Here is a 15,668-nt window from a genome sequence, read left to right on the forward strand (position 1 = left end):
GTGGCTTTTCATTCACAATTTTCAAAGACCGGAATTGTTTGCCTACAGTTTCGCACCGATTCATATACAATAAAGGGACAGACAGAGAAGACGATTGCGAAAAAATGCGCGTCTAACCGTCTCAACGGTTTTTCGCATTTTCGGAAGGGGGGAGCACAGCCGAGAAGGAGGAGGCAAACATAAGAAAATCCGGAGAATGACGGCCGAAAAAGGGGGGGTTGAAAAAGAATAGGGTCATCTTCTACGAGCGCCTCTATACAAAGCAAAAATGGGTGGACGGGATCAAAAAAAAAAAAAAAAGATCGGGGTGGTCAATGATGTCACACATCAGAGTGAACACCAGCAATGCCAAGGTGAGACACACACACATCCGATGTATGGGGTAGCGCCAGTCGTTGGTTGAATTCCGCCATTCAAAAATATATAAAAAAAAAAAGAAAACCTTTCAAAAACAAACTATTGCCTCGTAGTAAACCCGCCCCGCCTTTCCACGTCTACCGGCGATAAAAACGCGGAATTATTTGAGCTAATAAGACAGCGGCCGCGCACAACAAGTAGATAACACAAAAGAGTTGCATTTTTCGTGTTGTCTTCTTCCTCTTTTTTTTTTATTCCCCCATCAAAATGATCAAAGATGCAAAAACATTCCGGGCCATCTTGTCTGACCTACAAAAAAAAAAAAAAACCTTTCCCTTTTCACCATATATTGCGAATCCATCCCCTACCTCACCTCCCCAAAGAAGAAGCGGATAGTTAAAAAAAAAACAAAACAAAACAAGAGAGAGAGAGACCTCCTGTCGCATAATACATAATATAAACACAACAGTTGGCAGAGAGGCCTTCGGAAAAAAAGAAAATGTCTATCTACGTAACACAATATGCGGGTCCGTCGAGGCTTTCCGTGGGCCATTGCAGAAAAGACTTTGTGTGTAACAAGATGCTATACCCTTCTCCCCCCCCCCTTTTTTTCCCTCTCCTTTCTTTCTAACGACGGCCACTCTCTCTCGGTGGGTTAAGAATCATTGCGAAAAATGTAACGGTTATCCGAGATGCCTTTGCCCATCTTGACGCTAGTGTAATCATAATAGACACTTGCTGTTCCCATGGCTCCCCCCCCTTCCTTTTCCCTCCAAACGGCCGAAAAACAAAATAAAAATATTTTTTTTTGCAACATTTTTCTGCACACTCTCCCCTCATGTGTAACGTTGCAAACCAACGCCAAATAGCCGTGACGTAACGACCCCGTTCATAATAACAACAACACATGGCGAATGCGCGAAAGACGAGCGCACTTGTAACAAATGGCGCACACAAAAGTTTAAGGAAAAAAAAAAATAATAAATTAAAAAATTAAATGAGATTCTTATAATGTTAGCAGGTTCAAAAGTCACGCCATCACGAAAAGAAGAGGGAAAAAAAGGGCTGTGTTATTGCAAATGGTTTTTAAATGGGTCAAAAGCTTTGTTGATGTCTGTTGTTTTCGCCCCCCCCTTCTTCCTTGCGGCCCCAATTTTGTTTCGTGTGTGCGAGCGCAAAAAAAAAGAAAAAAAAGGGAAGAAAAACATAAAAGACAAGAAGAAGAAGGGCCTCTACTGTTTTCGCATCAAATACGACGCAGCCCTTTCTTCTTCTTCTTCTTCTTATTTCCTCTAGCCCTTGTGTGTATAATAACTTTTTTTTTTCCTTCTCCCATTTTGCCCTTTTTTTTTTCGCCTACAGTTTTTGATGATGGGGGTGGGGGGGAGCGCGAAAGACAGTACAGGAAAAAGGCACTTGCACCATTTGTGTCTTGTTGTTGTTGACTCTCTTCTAAGTCAGCATGAAACATTGGGGTCATTTGTTATATAGTTTTCGTCTTGCCTGTCGATGAGACAATTTAGGGGCCCCGTTTTCTCTCCTTTGACTGGAAACAACAAGGAAAAAAACAAAAAAAAAAAAAAGAAATGAGAATCGACTCGTAAAAAGGAAACAACAGTCGGAAGACTAAGGGATCCCCCGTTGTGTTTTTAACGCTCGATGAATTTGCAAAAAAAAAAAAAAATTAAGACTTCCAGAAAGAAAAGAAAAAAGAAAAGTCGGGTGTCAAATGTTTAACACTTAAATACTGGCAGCAATTACAACTACTCTCTTTTGTTTCATTCTCACATTTCTCTTGCGAGTGGCAAAGCGAATCTATGCGCCCCCAATTAATAATCGCCGTTCTCTTGCACGTCACCAAGGTCCTTCCCACCCTCACAAGAAAAACAACATGCAACAACAACAACAACATAAAAAAGACCTAGAGGTAACTAGGGCCCAATCTAATAAGAGAAGCCTTCGATATCCGAGGTAATGGCGGCGCAAATGAATCGAAAAGTACGTAACGGGGGACGCCAATTCCCTTCAAAGCCAAAAATAGCCGATGGGGGTATATAAACAGCAGAGCAAATTATGGCTTCTTTTCTTCGAAATAAATAGCCCCTAATGAATGACACACACACACACACATCAAAAATAAATAAAAAAAAATTGGTCTAGCTTCTGTACGTCTACATGAACGATGTCGGGACTGAAATCAGATACGATGGGCCAGATAGAAAAAATGGAAAGAAAAAAAGGGCTTCAAACTTCTTGAAAACATTTAAAAAAAAAACTGTAATAATAATAATAATAAAAGTTAAAGCCTGAATGGGTCTCAAAATACACAGACAAACTATCTTCTTCTTCTTCTACACATTCACCCCCATCGACAGGTTATTTTTGTTTGTGCGAAAAGAAAGAAAGAAAAAAGAGGTTGGCCCAGACGGAAGTTGGGCCGGCAGCATAACAAGTCAATAAAAAAGAATAAAAAAATCAGAAGGGAACAAACAAAAAAAAAATAAATAAATAATACCCGTCTCCTTCTTAGCCCAGCTGTTAAAATATACATATCATGGCGGCCAATGCGCAAGTGCATACTAGCAAAAAAGAAAAAAAAAAGAAAGAAGAAATCGAGTTGAAGGGACGAAGAAGAGAGGCTGGACAAGAGAGTCATCAAGCTTCGACACAACAAGTTTTTAAACGAGACACATAATCATAAAAGTTCTTCAAGTACTGGAGACGATGGACAAACTCTGCCATAGAAAGAAAATAAAAAGCCATCCGCTTCTTCTACCCTCACCATCTATTGCAAAAAAAAGGGGGGGGGATTTTCCTTTCGCTAAAAAAGAAGAAGAAGAAGAGGCACGGGCAAATTTAAAGAGGCCGCGACGACCTTTGTAAACGGGTCGTCTTTAATAACTCGCACATCCATCGGATGATTGTACACCGGACAAGTTCCAGCAACCCATTTCAAGCAGAAAGGCAAATAAAAATATCAGGTGGAAGTTGCCTTTCTTTTTTTCTTTTCTTTTTGAAATCTGAATGTTGAGCTTCCAACATGGCGAAAAATAAAAAGAAAGAAAAGGTTCATCCGAGACGTATCACAAACAATCAAATGATTCTCTTCTTTCTTTCTCTTTTGTCTTTTATTCTCTGCCAAAAATAATAAGGGACAACCTTAACCAGAAAAAATTTAAAAAATAAATTCTTTAAAATGAGGGGGGGTTATACAGAGTTAGTTGCTGATGACGTGACAGACGAGATAGTCCCCCCCCTTCTTATTTCCCAAAAAAAAAAAAAAATGAAGAAAAACTGATGACCAACAGACACAGAAAAATGATGTTTATCTTCATGGCCCTTATTTTCGTTTTTACCCTTGTACGTCTATCCCCGCTGCTGGGCAAAACAACCAAACGATGATGACGCAACCCCCTCAAGAAGAAAAAAGATGATATGCATCACCAAGTTATAGATGAGGAGACCCTTCTCCGAGAAACGAGAAAAAGAGGCAAGATCCTACAGAAAGACGATGGATTGTTGCGCATATTTTTGCATCTCTCGCTATCCATCTGAAGGAAAAGTGGCTCCGTTATCCGGAGAAAATGTTGTTTACTTCAACAAGGAAAAAAAGAAAAAAGGTTGGCGGGATAAATAGAAAGAGCGCTGAAAGAGAAAGCCCGAAGAAAAAAGCACGGGGGGGCGCGATAGAACCCCCGAAAAAGGAGAGCTGAAGAGGCAACAATTTTTGTTGCAAGAGGGCGCGAGTATAACACACATACAATGTGTTCTTCCCTTTTTATTTTCCCCTTTGGCAAAAAAAAAGAAAAAAGAAAAAAGAAAAATAAAAGCGTCGGCAAAAGATTCCTGGCCGGCTCTTGACTCCGGAGCGCTGCAGCAAACTATGCGTTGCATGTTACATAGTTTAATGTCCGGGGGTATGTTCCCAACCTCAACCGCTTTTGGCCGGCACGCCGACGTTGTTGTTTTCTGACCTACATTCCCTTATTTTCTTAGACTGTTGCGCCAAAAAAGAAGAAAAAAAAAAAAGGGCGGTGAACGCAACTTTTTTCGTATGGGGGTTAGACACACACACGTGTCAAGTTCACCCAACTCCTCGTTACACCCTCGCAACAGTGCACGTAACTACACCCTTCTCCGTCGTTTTTTTTTTTGTGTGTGTGTAACGTGTGCCCGTCTTTTTCCGCTTCCTCACGACCGAGAAAAAGGCCACATTCTTTGTGTTTAAAAGCTTCAAATTTGAAAAATAGCTTTCGTTGCTTGTACGATTCGATGTTGAACCGTTGGCGCAATTGCATTTCGCGACGGGCAGAGCAAAAAATGATTTCACACGTTTCGATATGTCGGGCAAAGTCACGATGACGAAGCTTGATTATAAAAAAGAAAGATGAATGCAAGAATTTATATGCAAGACCTTTGAAAGATGACATTTAAATAAAAAAAAAGGTTGCATAAGCCATTTCGAGATCCGGATCGCAATGTCGAGATAAGTGAATCCCTTTTGTTTTCGACACAATGTCCAAACGAAGAGGAATTTTATCTGACGCAATAAAATGAACTTTGTCATTCTCGAATCACCACATTTTTTTTTTGAATAATTTTTCAACGGATGAATTGTAGAAAAACGTGGTTTACACGTTTGAAAAATCGATCAACGGAGATGGTCAAACGGCCAAGATCCAAAATCCACTCACAAAAATGGAAGCAAAACGGCTGCGTTGAAGTGGAATCTCATCAAATCAAAGAAAATCCCCCCCAAAAAAAACCAGGGCAAATATGTGAAATACAACACACACAAAAAAATGCAACACGATAATGAAAAGGAAGTTCACAAGTCCAATTTCTTTTTAACCGTCTAGATAAAACAATCATCAATACACAAGTCATTGACAAATCATTGGCATTCAAATAAAACCAAATTTTCCCCTTTTAAATTTCCAACGGACCATTTTTTTTCCCATAAAAAAAAAAACAAAAAAACAAACACAGTAGTGACGTCACATTCAAGGACACGGGAATCCTGAAGAGGGAATCCCTCGTGTTTTTTTTCTTCTTCTTCCATTCTGTTTTTTTTTTTATATTCCTTTTTTTTTCTATTTATATGCCCCTCTTAAAAAAGGAAAAAAAAAATGAAAGGGGAGAGGGGCACTCTATGTTACATCACACACAAAAAACGAGCTCTCCTGTCGAGTCAAAAGGAGCCGAGGGGAACACACAAAGTTAAAAAAAAAAAAAAAGAAGAAGAAGCAAAAAAACACGCACGCGCTCCCGTTTTTTTTCTCTTTCTTCTATACAATACACACGTGCTATTCGATAGCACACGTTTTTTTCTTTTTCTCTTTCTTCTGTTGTGTGTTGACTTGAGTGCGCGTACCACAAACACTAAATAGTAGGAGGAGTCTATAACACCTTCGCTTCTTCTTCCTCTTTCTCTTTGTACAACAATCGACGAGGGCATATTGGACGACTATAATTATACACAGCCAAGAGAGATAATTGACGTGTTGGACAGTGTTAATGAGTTGGGCTTTTCTCTTCACACACAAAAAAAAACCCAAGGGGTAAACTCTTCTTTTGTTTCAAAGAAAATTACACCCTCGAAAAACATTTAAACAAAAAAAGCCAATTAAGAATCGTTTCGATCGATTTTCAATCGCTGATGAAGAGGCGGAGTCGGTATCAAATTTACGACTAGTAGAAATACAATCTTCCTTTATTTATTAAACAAACCAGAAACATCTTCCGTATTCTTTTTTTTTTCTTTTAACGTCTATGATTGAATTACACCCGAGTCGCGATACCAAGCTGCTGTTGTTTTTCCTACCTCTCTCTTAACTCGCAGTAGGGGGTTTTCAAAGAAAGCAACACACAAAAAAAAAAGGAAGTGTGTAACGAGTCAGGTTGTGTTTTTTTTTACTGCATTTCCCTCCGTTGCCGCCCCCACGCGCAAACACACAAAAATCGGCACAAAAATAAAAGAAAAGGATTTTTCCTTTTCAAAACCCGAAAATTTTTTTTTTTACTGCCAATTTTTCCAATCGCCTACCTTTGCCACCATCTCATTTCCCTTTCCTATTCCTATTTTTATAGCTTTCTTTTAACACAAAAGCGCCAAACATTTTCCCTGTACCTGAACTCGTTAAATTGAGAATAAGAAAAATATAAAAAGGAAGGGGTTGAAGAAGAAAAAAAAGAAAAAAAGGTAACACAAAGATGTAAAAATAAAATAAAAAGGCTACATCTGTATAATGTAAATGTTCAGGTTTTGTATACCTTTTCCTTCTCGTGCCACAGAAAACGAAAATGATTGGATTCGGCGTACTGTATCCGCGCAAGAATTTATTACGACACAAGACACGCCCCGGACGTCTTGTCGGTGTTAAACCAAAAAACAAAAAACAAAACGAGGAGAACTAGATGACCCCGCCACATCAACGGTACTGATTGCCACTTGACCAAGGCGAGAAAACCACACAACGAAAAAAAAACAACAACAATGGAATAGACTAGTAACCCGTTACGTGTGCGCCCAACGAATGGGATCAGATGATCTTTACAGTCCAGTTTAGATACGAAACAAGGAAAAAAAAAAAAAGAACACGCGATAAAAACAATCGGTTGAAATAGTTAAGCGGTAAAGATTAAGAAAACCTAGTCTTTTTTTCGCGTGTGTTTTTTTCTTTTCTTTATGTGATGTAATCACGGATGGAGAAACATCACACCGATTCATTATCGGTGGGATTGCATCGAAAGACGTTATGATTTAGACGAAAGATGTTTTGTTTCGTCAGATGACTCAACCCGAGCGTTCGTTTATCCGCGTGACGCCAAATGAGCAGAGATTACAGAAAGATAGAAAGAAAAGGGGTGGTTAAATTATCTGAAGTAAACCTTTGACACGGCTGTAGCGTTACCATGGTAATCGTGTTTGAAAAAAAAAAATAAAAAAAAGTTTCTCAGTCAGGCGCAAAATAATAAAAAACGGGAGGATTTTTGTCCAGACATTCCACAAGGTTTTTTTTTTTTCGACGGACACAAAATATGAAAGTGCAACGGTCGAAAAATAAAAGAATGGAATCAGTTGTGGAAAAAAGAAAGAAAATTTGTACTGAAATCAGACACAACAACGGGATTGTTTGAATTGTGATGGACATGTTCTTTTCAAGCCCCCAAACGGGGGATATACAAGAAAACAAAATGTTTATTTCATTTCTTTTTTTTTTTTTCAATTGAAAAATATCGGCAACAAACTAAACACACATTCCATATGACTCAACATCTGCTTTCGTTCCAAACAAAACGCCAATATGTTGGTATGAAATTCGACCATTTTTTTTTTTTGTTAACCCCGAAAAAATGTAAAAAAACAAAACAAAATAAAATAAAAATTGAATAGCATTTTTAAAAAAATTATTGCAACAGCTGTGGTTGCATTTATCGTTAAAGGGAAGCCAAAAAACGAAACGTAAGGATTTGTGGATGCAAAAATGAATCGAAACGAAGGTCTACCAGAAAGCAAAAGAAAAGGTTTTTGTTACACATCAAGGCCGAAAAAGTTGAGAAGGTAAGTAAAAGAAAAAGAAAAAAAAAGGATTGAATTTTCAGGGGGGGTTTGTGTGGAAGACATCAAAGGGCTTGACTGGAACACCCCTGTTGTGCAATATACCTTTCGAACTTTCCAACCCCTTTCATTCTCCGAGAGGTACTGCGCGCCCAGGTGGAGGGAAAGAGGAAAAAAAAACCTTCCGCACAATCAATCGCATTGAATGAGTCAATTTATGTATTAAAGAAAAAAAGAAAAAAAAAAAGAAAATATCTTCTCACATAAATCGCCCCTTTATAAAAACCATTTCCCTCGTCGTTCATGTCGGAAACGAAAGAAAATCTGCCAACGTTTTTTTCCATTTCTCGATCGAGACGTTTAATCAACAAGCGATTCGGTATCATCATTGCCATACTCAACAGAAAACCTATGAGATATGCGTCAAGTTACGCATCCGGTAAGAGAAAGAAAAAAGATCCGATTCCAATTTTCTAATATGGTAGCAACTCGATCTACGCAAAAAGCAGGTAAAAGTCAACAACCCAGAAAGTATCAGACGAAAAATCTGAGGGTCAACGGACGAGAACAGATGAAACAAACCTCAACTATAACCACAAAATCAAATGTTCCCAACTCTTTACATCGCTCTCTCGTGCTGAAAAGAAGAGAACCTTTGATCGTCCAATCCCCCCCCCCCACCTTTATATGTATATATATATTTTTTTTTTTTAACTCATTTTACCACATCTAACATCCAATAATGAAAAAGGAGGAACGACAGACGCAAGAGCAGCCGGTTAGGTCATCATTGGCAGATGTTACAAACTCTTTGATGTCGAAGAAGAGGGACAACACACACACACACACACGGTGTGTTTCCTATAGAAGAACCAAGTGAATAAAAAGGGAGGAAGCAGAGCGAAAAAAAAAAAAAAAAAGGCTTTACCCAAACAAAATCCAAAACTTTTTTGAAAAAAAGAAAGAAAGGACGCAAGAGTTATATACACCAAAGAGTTTCTCCGGTGGTATAAAAGAGTTGAAAAACATTCCGTAAACTGCCGCAATGGGTATTCCCCCTCCCCCCTCCACCTTTCTAAAGTCGTAAATCCATCAGGAATCTCTTTGACCAGCAGATCGCGGCTCGTACGACACCCCTTTTCTGTCCTTCTTATGTAACAAACGTCGGGGTTCTTTCCATCCATTGAAAAAAAAAAAAAAATAAAAATAAATAAAAGGACGGAATCCTTCTATTCAACATTGGATGATGTACCCTCTGCTGGAGAGATTCAAAGACAAGTTGGAAACCGGAACTGGGCCTGGTAATCAGCAGATTGCCCCGTGTTAGTAAACATGTCTTTTCTTCTTTCGTACAGCACACAACAAAAATTGATCCTCTTTCAAAAATGCTGCGCATTACAAACCATCGATATAACTGTTACTCCCTCAAGTATATACAGTATATATTTCTAAATGTGTACGTTATTCGATGATAGGTAGGGACACACGAAAAAATAAAATAAATAAAATAAAAACTGGATAGATTTTTAGATGTTGGGTTGGGCCTAATAACGAATGCATGAAGCGTGTGTGTGTGTGTGTGTCTATGCATCCGCAAGTGACATCAAACGCAACGTTGTACGGTGATGGCCAGTTGTATAGCGAGAACAGTTCCGCAACTCTTACCTTCTGTATCGATCGTTGCTAAGAGATAGAAAAAAAAAAAAAAAAACCTAGGGACATTGGTGGTAGGCCTACCTCTCCCCCCCCCTCCACCTAACCCCCCCCCCATTTGATACCATTCACCACTGCCACCACGACCACCGCCCACGCACTCCACCAACTGTCCCTTTCTCCTTTTTCACTATTTAACAAGCTCAGTGCATCGGTGAGTAGGCCTATACCGGATGACGATCTCTATCATACAATTTCCTCTTATTTTCACCAGTCTCTCTCTTTCTCTGTCTCTCTCACTGTATACGTGTGTCTGTTGGTTATACATATCAAAAACTCTCAATAGGCCTACCTCCCTCGTGGTTCAGGAAAGCACAGAGTTCATTCATTATTCAGAGGAAAAGCAGGGCTAAACCTTCGTCTCATTGACACACAACAACCAGCAGTTGCTGCTGCTGCTGCTGCTGCTACTACCCCTCCCCCGACTCTTTTTATTCATTGTACGTTCATACTAAATAGCAGCAAGCAGCTGAAATTAGTTGCGTTTTTTTTTCTCTCTCTCTTTCTCTCCACAAACCTTGACCCATTTCGATAATACTTTTCGAAACAAAACAAAACAAAACAAAAAATTATATATCTCGTTATCTATGGTCGGGGCAAGTGGTGGGCAAACGAAGTTCAAGTCACGCTGATGAGATGAAAACAAATGATGTAAAACTTCAGTCATCGTGCACCTTTGTTAACAAGAAGCTTCGATGGGTGCCCCAAACCAAGCGGCTTCACCCCCCCACCCCCTACTCCCCGATCTTGGGCAAATACGAACTTTGGAACCCAATAGACGACAACGAGAGAGAGACGGGGGGATGCAAGAAAGACATAACAAACAAAAGGAAAAGAAAAAAAATGGAAAGATAAGATTGGGTACGTTTTCTTCTTCCTTAAAACTGCCACCCCCTCGTGTTGTCGGCAGACCGGAACATTGTTATTGCTCTACTCTTTAAATAATTTCCTCCAATTTTGAATAGCAAAAAAATGAATCAAACGAATCGCAATCCATCTCTGCGTGAATTGACATTTTCAACCAAAAACAAATTTTCACAAATAAATTACGTAAGCGCGTTATTGAAATCGACCGTTCCAGCGTGATCCACGTGTACACGTTCCTCCTCCTCCTCCCTCCCCCCTAAACAACAAAAAATAAAAACCTTTACGCGATAAGATAGGCACCCCTTGGCGACGACGGAAGGAGCGCCCGTTACCAGAGGGGCAACTGTACAAGAAAAAAGAAAAAAAGGAGAAAATGTTTGCGCAAGAAGTCGACAGAAAGCCTCTCTCTCTCCCGCGTTCTCGCTATTTCTGTTTCGTCAAAAACACACACACACAGGGGCATCAGCACCCTCAGAAAAAGGCCCAGCACTTTTTAAGGCTTCTCCAACTAGGCCCCCTTATTTTTTCCTTCCCCTCAAAAAAAAAGAGAAAAAGAAAAGTAGAGCCTAAAATATATACACACACACACACAACATAACAACAAGCAAGAAAAAAGAGATCTTGTATAGTTTTGCAGTGCACAGGAACTAGAAACCCAAGCGGAGCATTGATACATTTTCAGGGCTATTTAGAGGTGTCGTTGTCGGCTAGTCCAAGTAACACAAAAAAATATATATATATATACGTAGTACCAGTTAGACACACTGTTAAGACCTTTAGCCGAGATAAAGAGCCCACCCCCGCCCTTTTAGTACGTAACGGGAATCATAGAGATGTCATTTTTTTTTTTTTTTTTCCATCTCTCCTTCCCCTCAACGCAATGGGACTCTGGCTTAAGATCCGCATGGATGAACGCTGATCCGAATTTCAGGGGACGCAAAACGTTCGCAATCCACCTGGCGGCTGGGTTTCTATATCGGCACAAAACACTGCACAACATGTCCAAATAGCCTACACGAATTAGCATCGTAGAGATTCTTTCAAGTTTTTGGCAATGTTACACGAGAGCAGAGCTCCAGTCTCGCTGTTTTCTAGATGGCAGCCCCACTTTCGAAAGCGCAAATGTATACAAGGGAGAATGTGTGTAAGGGGAGAATAACAAGTTAAAGAAGAAGACGAAGAAATAAAAAGAAGTAGAGGACCCCTTGCCTGCTTTTTTGGCCTATATCCACCACCCGTGGTCTCTCTCTTCTCCTTAAAAACGATTTTTTTTTCTTTCTTTCCAGTCCCTTCGGCCTATGCTGCAACCCTCCCCCCTTGGTTTCCCTTTACGCGCACATTATCGTTACCCACCATCGGACACTGGGTGTCTGCCGACGCGCTAATTCTTTCCAAGACATTTTTCAAAAGCTGCCTACGAGAGAGGGGGATCAAAAGTAGGCAGAAAAAAAAAAGAAGAAGAGATAGAACCTTAGGCGATTTTTTTTTTCGTTACGCGCACACTGTTATGTACTCTCGAATGGCGTAGCGGCAAACGAGAAGGGATTCGGAAAAAGAAGAAAAAAAAAACCCAGTTACCCGAAACTCAGCGAGATTTATACTTTCTTTTTGTGTGTCAGGTAATGAGACGTTGATTAGGGATAAGCTTTACATCACCAGAAATTTTCTTTCTTACAATCAATCATCAATTTAAAGCTTTTCTTTCAAAAAAAAAAAAAAAAACGTCCACGGTTGGCAGTTGACACTCGCCAATGTTTAAAAAGAAAGTTTCGCATGTTTTCACTTACCCGATTCATGTCGATAATCGGCCAACTGCCATCACTTGGCCACCGGCTTTTCGTGTTTCCGTGTTGAAATCACCGAGACGAACACGCGCGCTGCTTTCGTACTTGTTTGTCCAACCTGCAAAACACAATCCAAATAAAAACTGTTAACATAAAAAATCGTAATTATTCCATCAATCGCCATTTTCTTTTTTTTTTAAATAAATATTACTACGATTATTATTCTCCGATTTAAAAAAAAAAATTTGATTTCGGGAGTCACCGATGGATCATCACCGGACGCGTTCAACTGAAATACTGAGTCCTCAGTTCACGTCGCTCGGCGTGCTAGTACACACTACACACACGCACACCAGTAAACGACGACGACAAAAAGTAAAGCAAAAAAAAAAAGGAAAGGAAAAGAGAAAAAAAAAAAAGCAGAGGGAGAAACGGAATAAGCCGACGCAACAACAGAGGGCCTTTCTCTGTTGAGAACGTAAAAAGCGGCAGAGTAAGAGTCAAATAAGCATTACTACTAGTACACAGAGACAGTGTGTTTCAAAGCGGTCGGTCTTGAGCCTATGCAACATTTTCATAGTTCGGCCCCCTTTTTCACGATTTTTTTTTTCCCTCTTTCTAGGGTGGGTGGGGGAGGTGTTTGCTTCGTCAAACATATCTGAGAGGAGGTGGAGGGGACGAGTGCTGTCAATCCATAGAAATGTAATATACACACACACACACATACGGGAGATAGTAGAGTTAGTTGTCAAAGACTATAGAGAAGTAGACCTACGTTATAGTCGACGTGTTATCCCTTATCTTCCTCTTTTTCTTCCTACTTCCTCTTTCAGTACACATACAGAAAAAAAAAATAAATAAAAAAAAAAACATAGTCAAGTCGTCTCAGCAGGTACACAGCCGGACATGAACACACCTTAATCTCCCCTACCAACTCGATTCCATTTTTTTTTTCTTTCTTAACATTCGGCCATTACACACAGACACAAGATATATCAGAAGAAGAAAAAAAACACAGAAAGGAGTGTAATAAATAATAGTAGTAACAAAAAGTCAATGAACTCAGTTTAACTATCGATATTTTTAATCTCTGACGAAATCAAACGTACGATAATAAAAAATATTGGCTGAAAATAAGATTTGGGGGGGGGGGGTCTCTCTTCGTATTGAGCAGGAAAAAATTTTTTGTTAGGTTGTTGTTGTTGTTTTAGGAAAGGGGGAGGAAGACCCCCTTAAGTAATAACCACCTTTAAGGTTATTTTATCTCCATTATTTATTTTTTTTTCTCTCGTACGTTCTTTCCTTCAGGGCTTTTTTGGCAAATTTTTTTTTTTTTTTCAAAAATCCCCTCCTTCGTCTTGTGTTTCCTTGACGCAAGATTACATACACATAACAACAGCAGGCCTTTTTTTTTTTTTCGAGGGGAAAGAAGGAGGGGGGTGAATTTCTTCTCTCGGTTATAACGCGCGGTCGGGAGGAGGTTACACCCACCAGGGTCGACTTTTTACCCTCCTTTGCTTTGGCCTATATATTTTCTGGTTAAAGAAGAAGTCGTCCTTTTCCCAACAACAACAACAACAATTTTTTTTTTCTTTCCCTCTTGCAGCCCCTTCGCGGACGAGCTGCACGTATTCCTACACTCTCTGGCAACGCAATAGGAACAAAAACCACCACCCTACTAGACACTGACAACTATTGCTTTGGCTGCTATCTCTTCGTAAATATCTATTTTCTTATTTCCTAAAGACGACCGTCATGGACGTTCACATTGCGATACGTGTGTATGCTCGGCCACACGTCACACACAGAAGAAATAACAAACCCACCCTCCGTCCTCATCGAATATAATAAAAACACTTCCTGTCATTATATCAACTGGTACAACTGTCGTAGACATATCCTCTTCGTCTATTATTCGGTGTAGTCACCAAAAACCTAATCTAACGTAAATTTTGGGTTAGTTAGTTGGAGAGAGGGATCGATCGATTTCCCCCCCATGTTTGGCTTTTCAAGTATGGAAGATGTTGATTGTCTAAAGTCGGACGAACAAAAGACAAACAAATCAGTTGTCAAGTTGTTAGCGAATTGAGAGGATTGCCATCGTTGTTCTACCTGCCGAAATCGACATTCAATTTCATCGAGCTCGATCATTGGTCAGTGAAGCTTTTGGCCTCACGCTGGCCCAAGATTGGTGAAAGGTAAAACCTAACGTGAGATTGCGTGATAGTAGGGAAGGTTTACTTGGCTTTTTAGTTCAATTGCTACTGCGCCATTGGGCGGAGACAAATCACAAACTGACAGATAGATATATAGAACTGAAAATCTAACCTTTCATCGTGAACTGGACAGTCCGTTGGTGAATCATTGATTCGGCAGCAGCAGCAGTCAGAGAAGATGTTGGCCAGTCGGGATTCACCCAGCCATTTTTCTCTTGTTGACTAATACATCGTGCACAGCGCGCCTCATGGCCATTCCACCATGAAATCTATCTTACATGAAAGTTTGGTATGTGCATTTTTCAGGCTGCACTGGCGGCCAATGGAATGACGAGTCCTCCGGAAATGAACTGGTGGCATTTTTCCTTTACCAGTTCTTTTTTTAAATTTGTCTTTTTTCACAGTTTCCATAGAGCCAGTTACAAGATGAAGGCACAAAGGTGCACGCACAAGAACTGAACACACAAAATGGGGTAAATACACAAGTGGCTGTCTTCTGGAACGACGCACAATCTGATGATGAAATATTTAATGTTGCACTCTCAACTGTCGATCGACTGATTTCATTCGTACACTGATCTATTGTTCAACGTAGTCACTAACACAATTTCTTATTCAAGTAGATGAGTTCAATCAAAGATGTGCTTTGAAAAACGTGGGGACGTGAAGCACATGGTTCAGATTCCACCAAAAAAAACGAAATCATTGTTTTTTAGCTATCTTTTTTTATGCCATTTGGATTGCAATTTCCTGAATATGCAAACCCATCTATTCTTTCCATCAAAGTTGTGGTAAATTTTGCAGATGATTAAAGATAATAGTTCAATTAATCAACTTCTAATGTGAGCGACCATGCGTAACCCTTCTTCTTCGAACACTGAGTCACTCACGTGCAGAATAGCCACCTAGCGTCGACTTGGAAAACTCGATTGACTGATACCAAATCAAAAAATTAATTGCCAGATAATAATGAATAATAATAAATAACAAAACACATACCAAAAACAGTTATTATATTATGGCCTAGTGTTTTTTTTTTATGCAAGGAAGTATCCCTTTCATGTTTTTCGAACACAACGTAATGACTGGAACCTTTTTTACGACTTCACAACCTCCTCTGCCGGGTAGGGCAAAAAATCCTTTTCGCGACTAGCTGTCGTTTTACTGGCT

The 15,668-nt window shown here is 39.7% G+C and overlaps 1 protein-coding gene across 3 annotated transcripts in view; it reads right to left on the reverse strand.

Annotated features, from left to right (window-relative positions):
* Positions 1-14,740, reverse strand: part of LOC116925099 (transcriptional regulator ovo) — a 35,458-nt gene extending 20,718 nt beyond the window's left edge. Inside the window, exons 1-2 of one of the 3 annotated variants that reach the window (XM_032931720.2) lie at positions 14,611-14,740; positions 12,286-12,400 (exon numbers count right to left, since the gene is read on the reverse strand). The gene's annotated coding sequence lies outside the window, so the exon portion shown is untranslated. Of the gene's footprint in view, positions 1-6,630; positions 6,876-12,285; positions 12,401-12,493; positions 12,638-14,610 lie in introns of those variants that run through there. The other 2 variants (XM_045175501.1, XM_045175502.1) reach the window with 2 other exon arrangements.
* Between the last annotated feature and the right edge of the window lie 928 nt (positions 14,741-15,668).

Source organism: Daphnia magna, linkage group LG6 (genome assembly GCF_020631705.1).
Source record: "Daphnia magna isolate NIES linkage group LG6, ASM2063170v1.1, whole genome shotgun sequence".
NCBI lineage: Eukaryota > Metazoa > Arthropoda > Branchiopoda > Diplostraca > Daphniidae > Daphnia > Daphnia magna.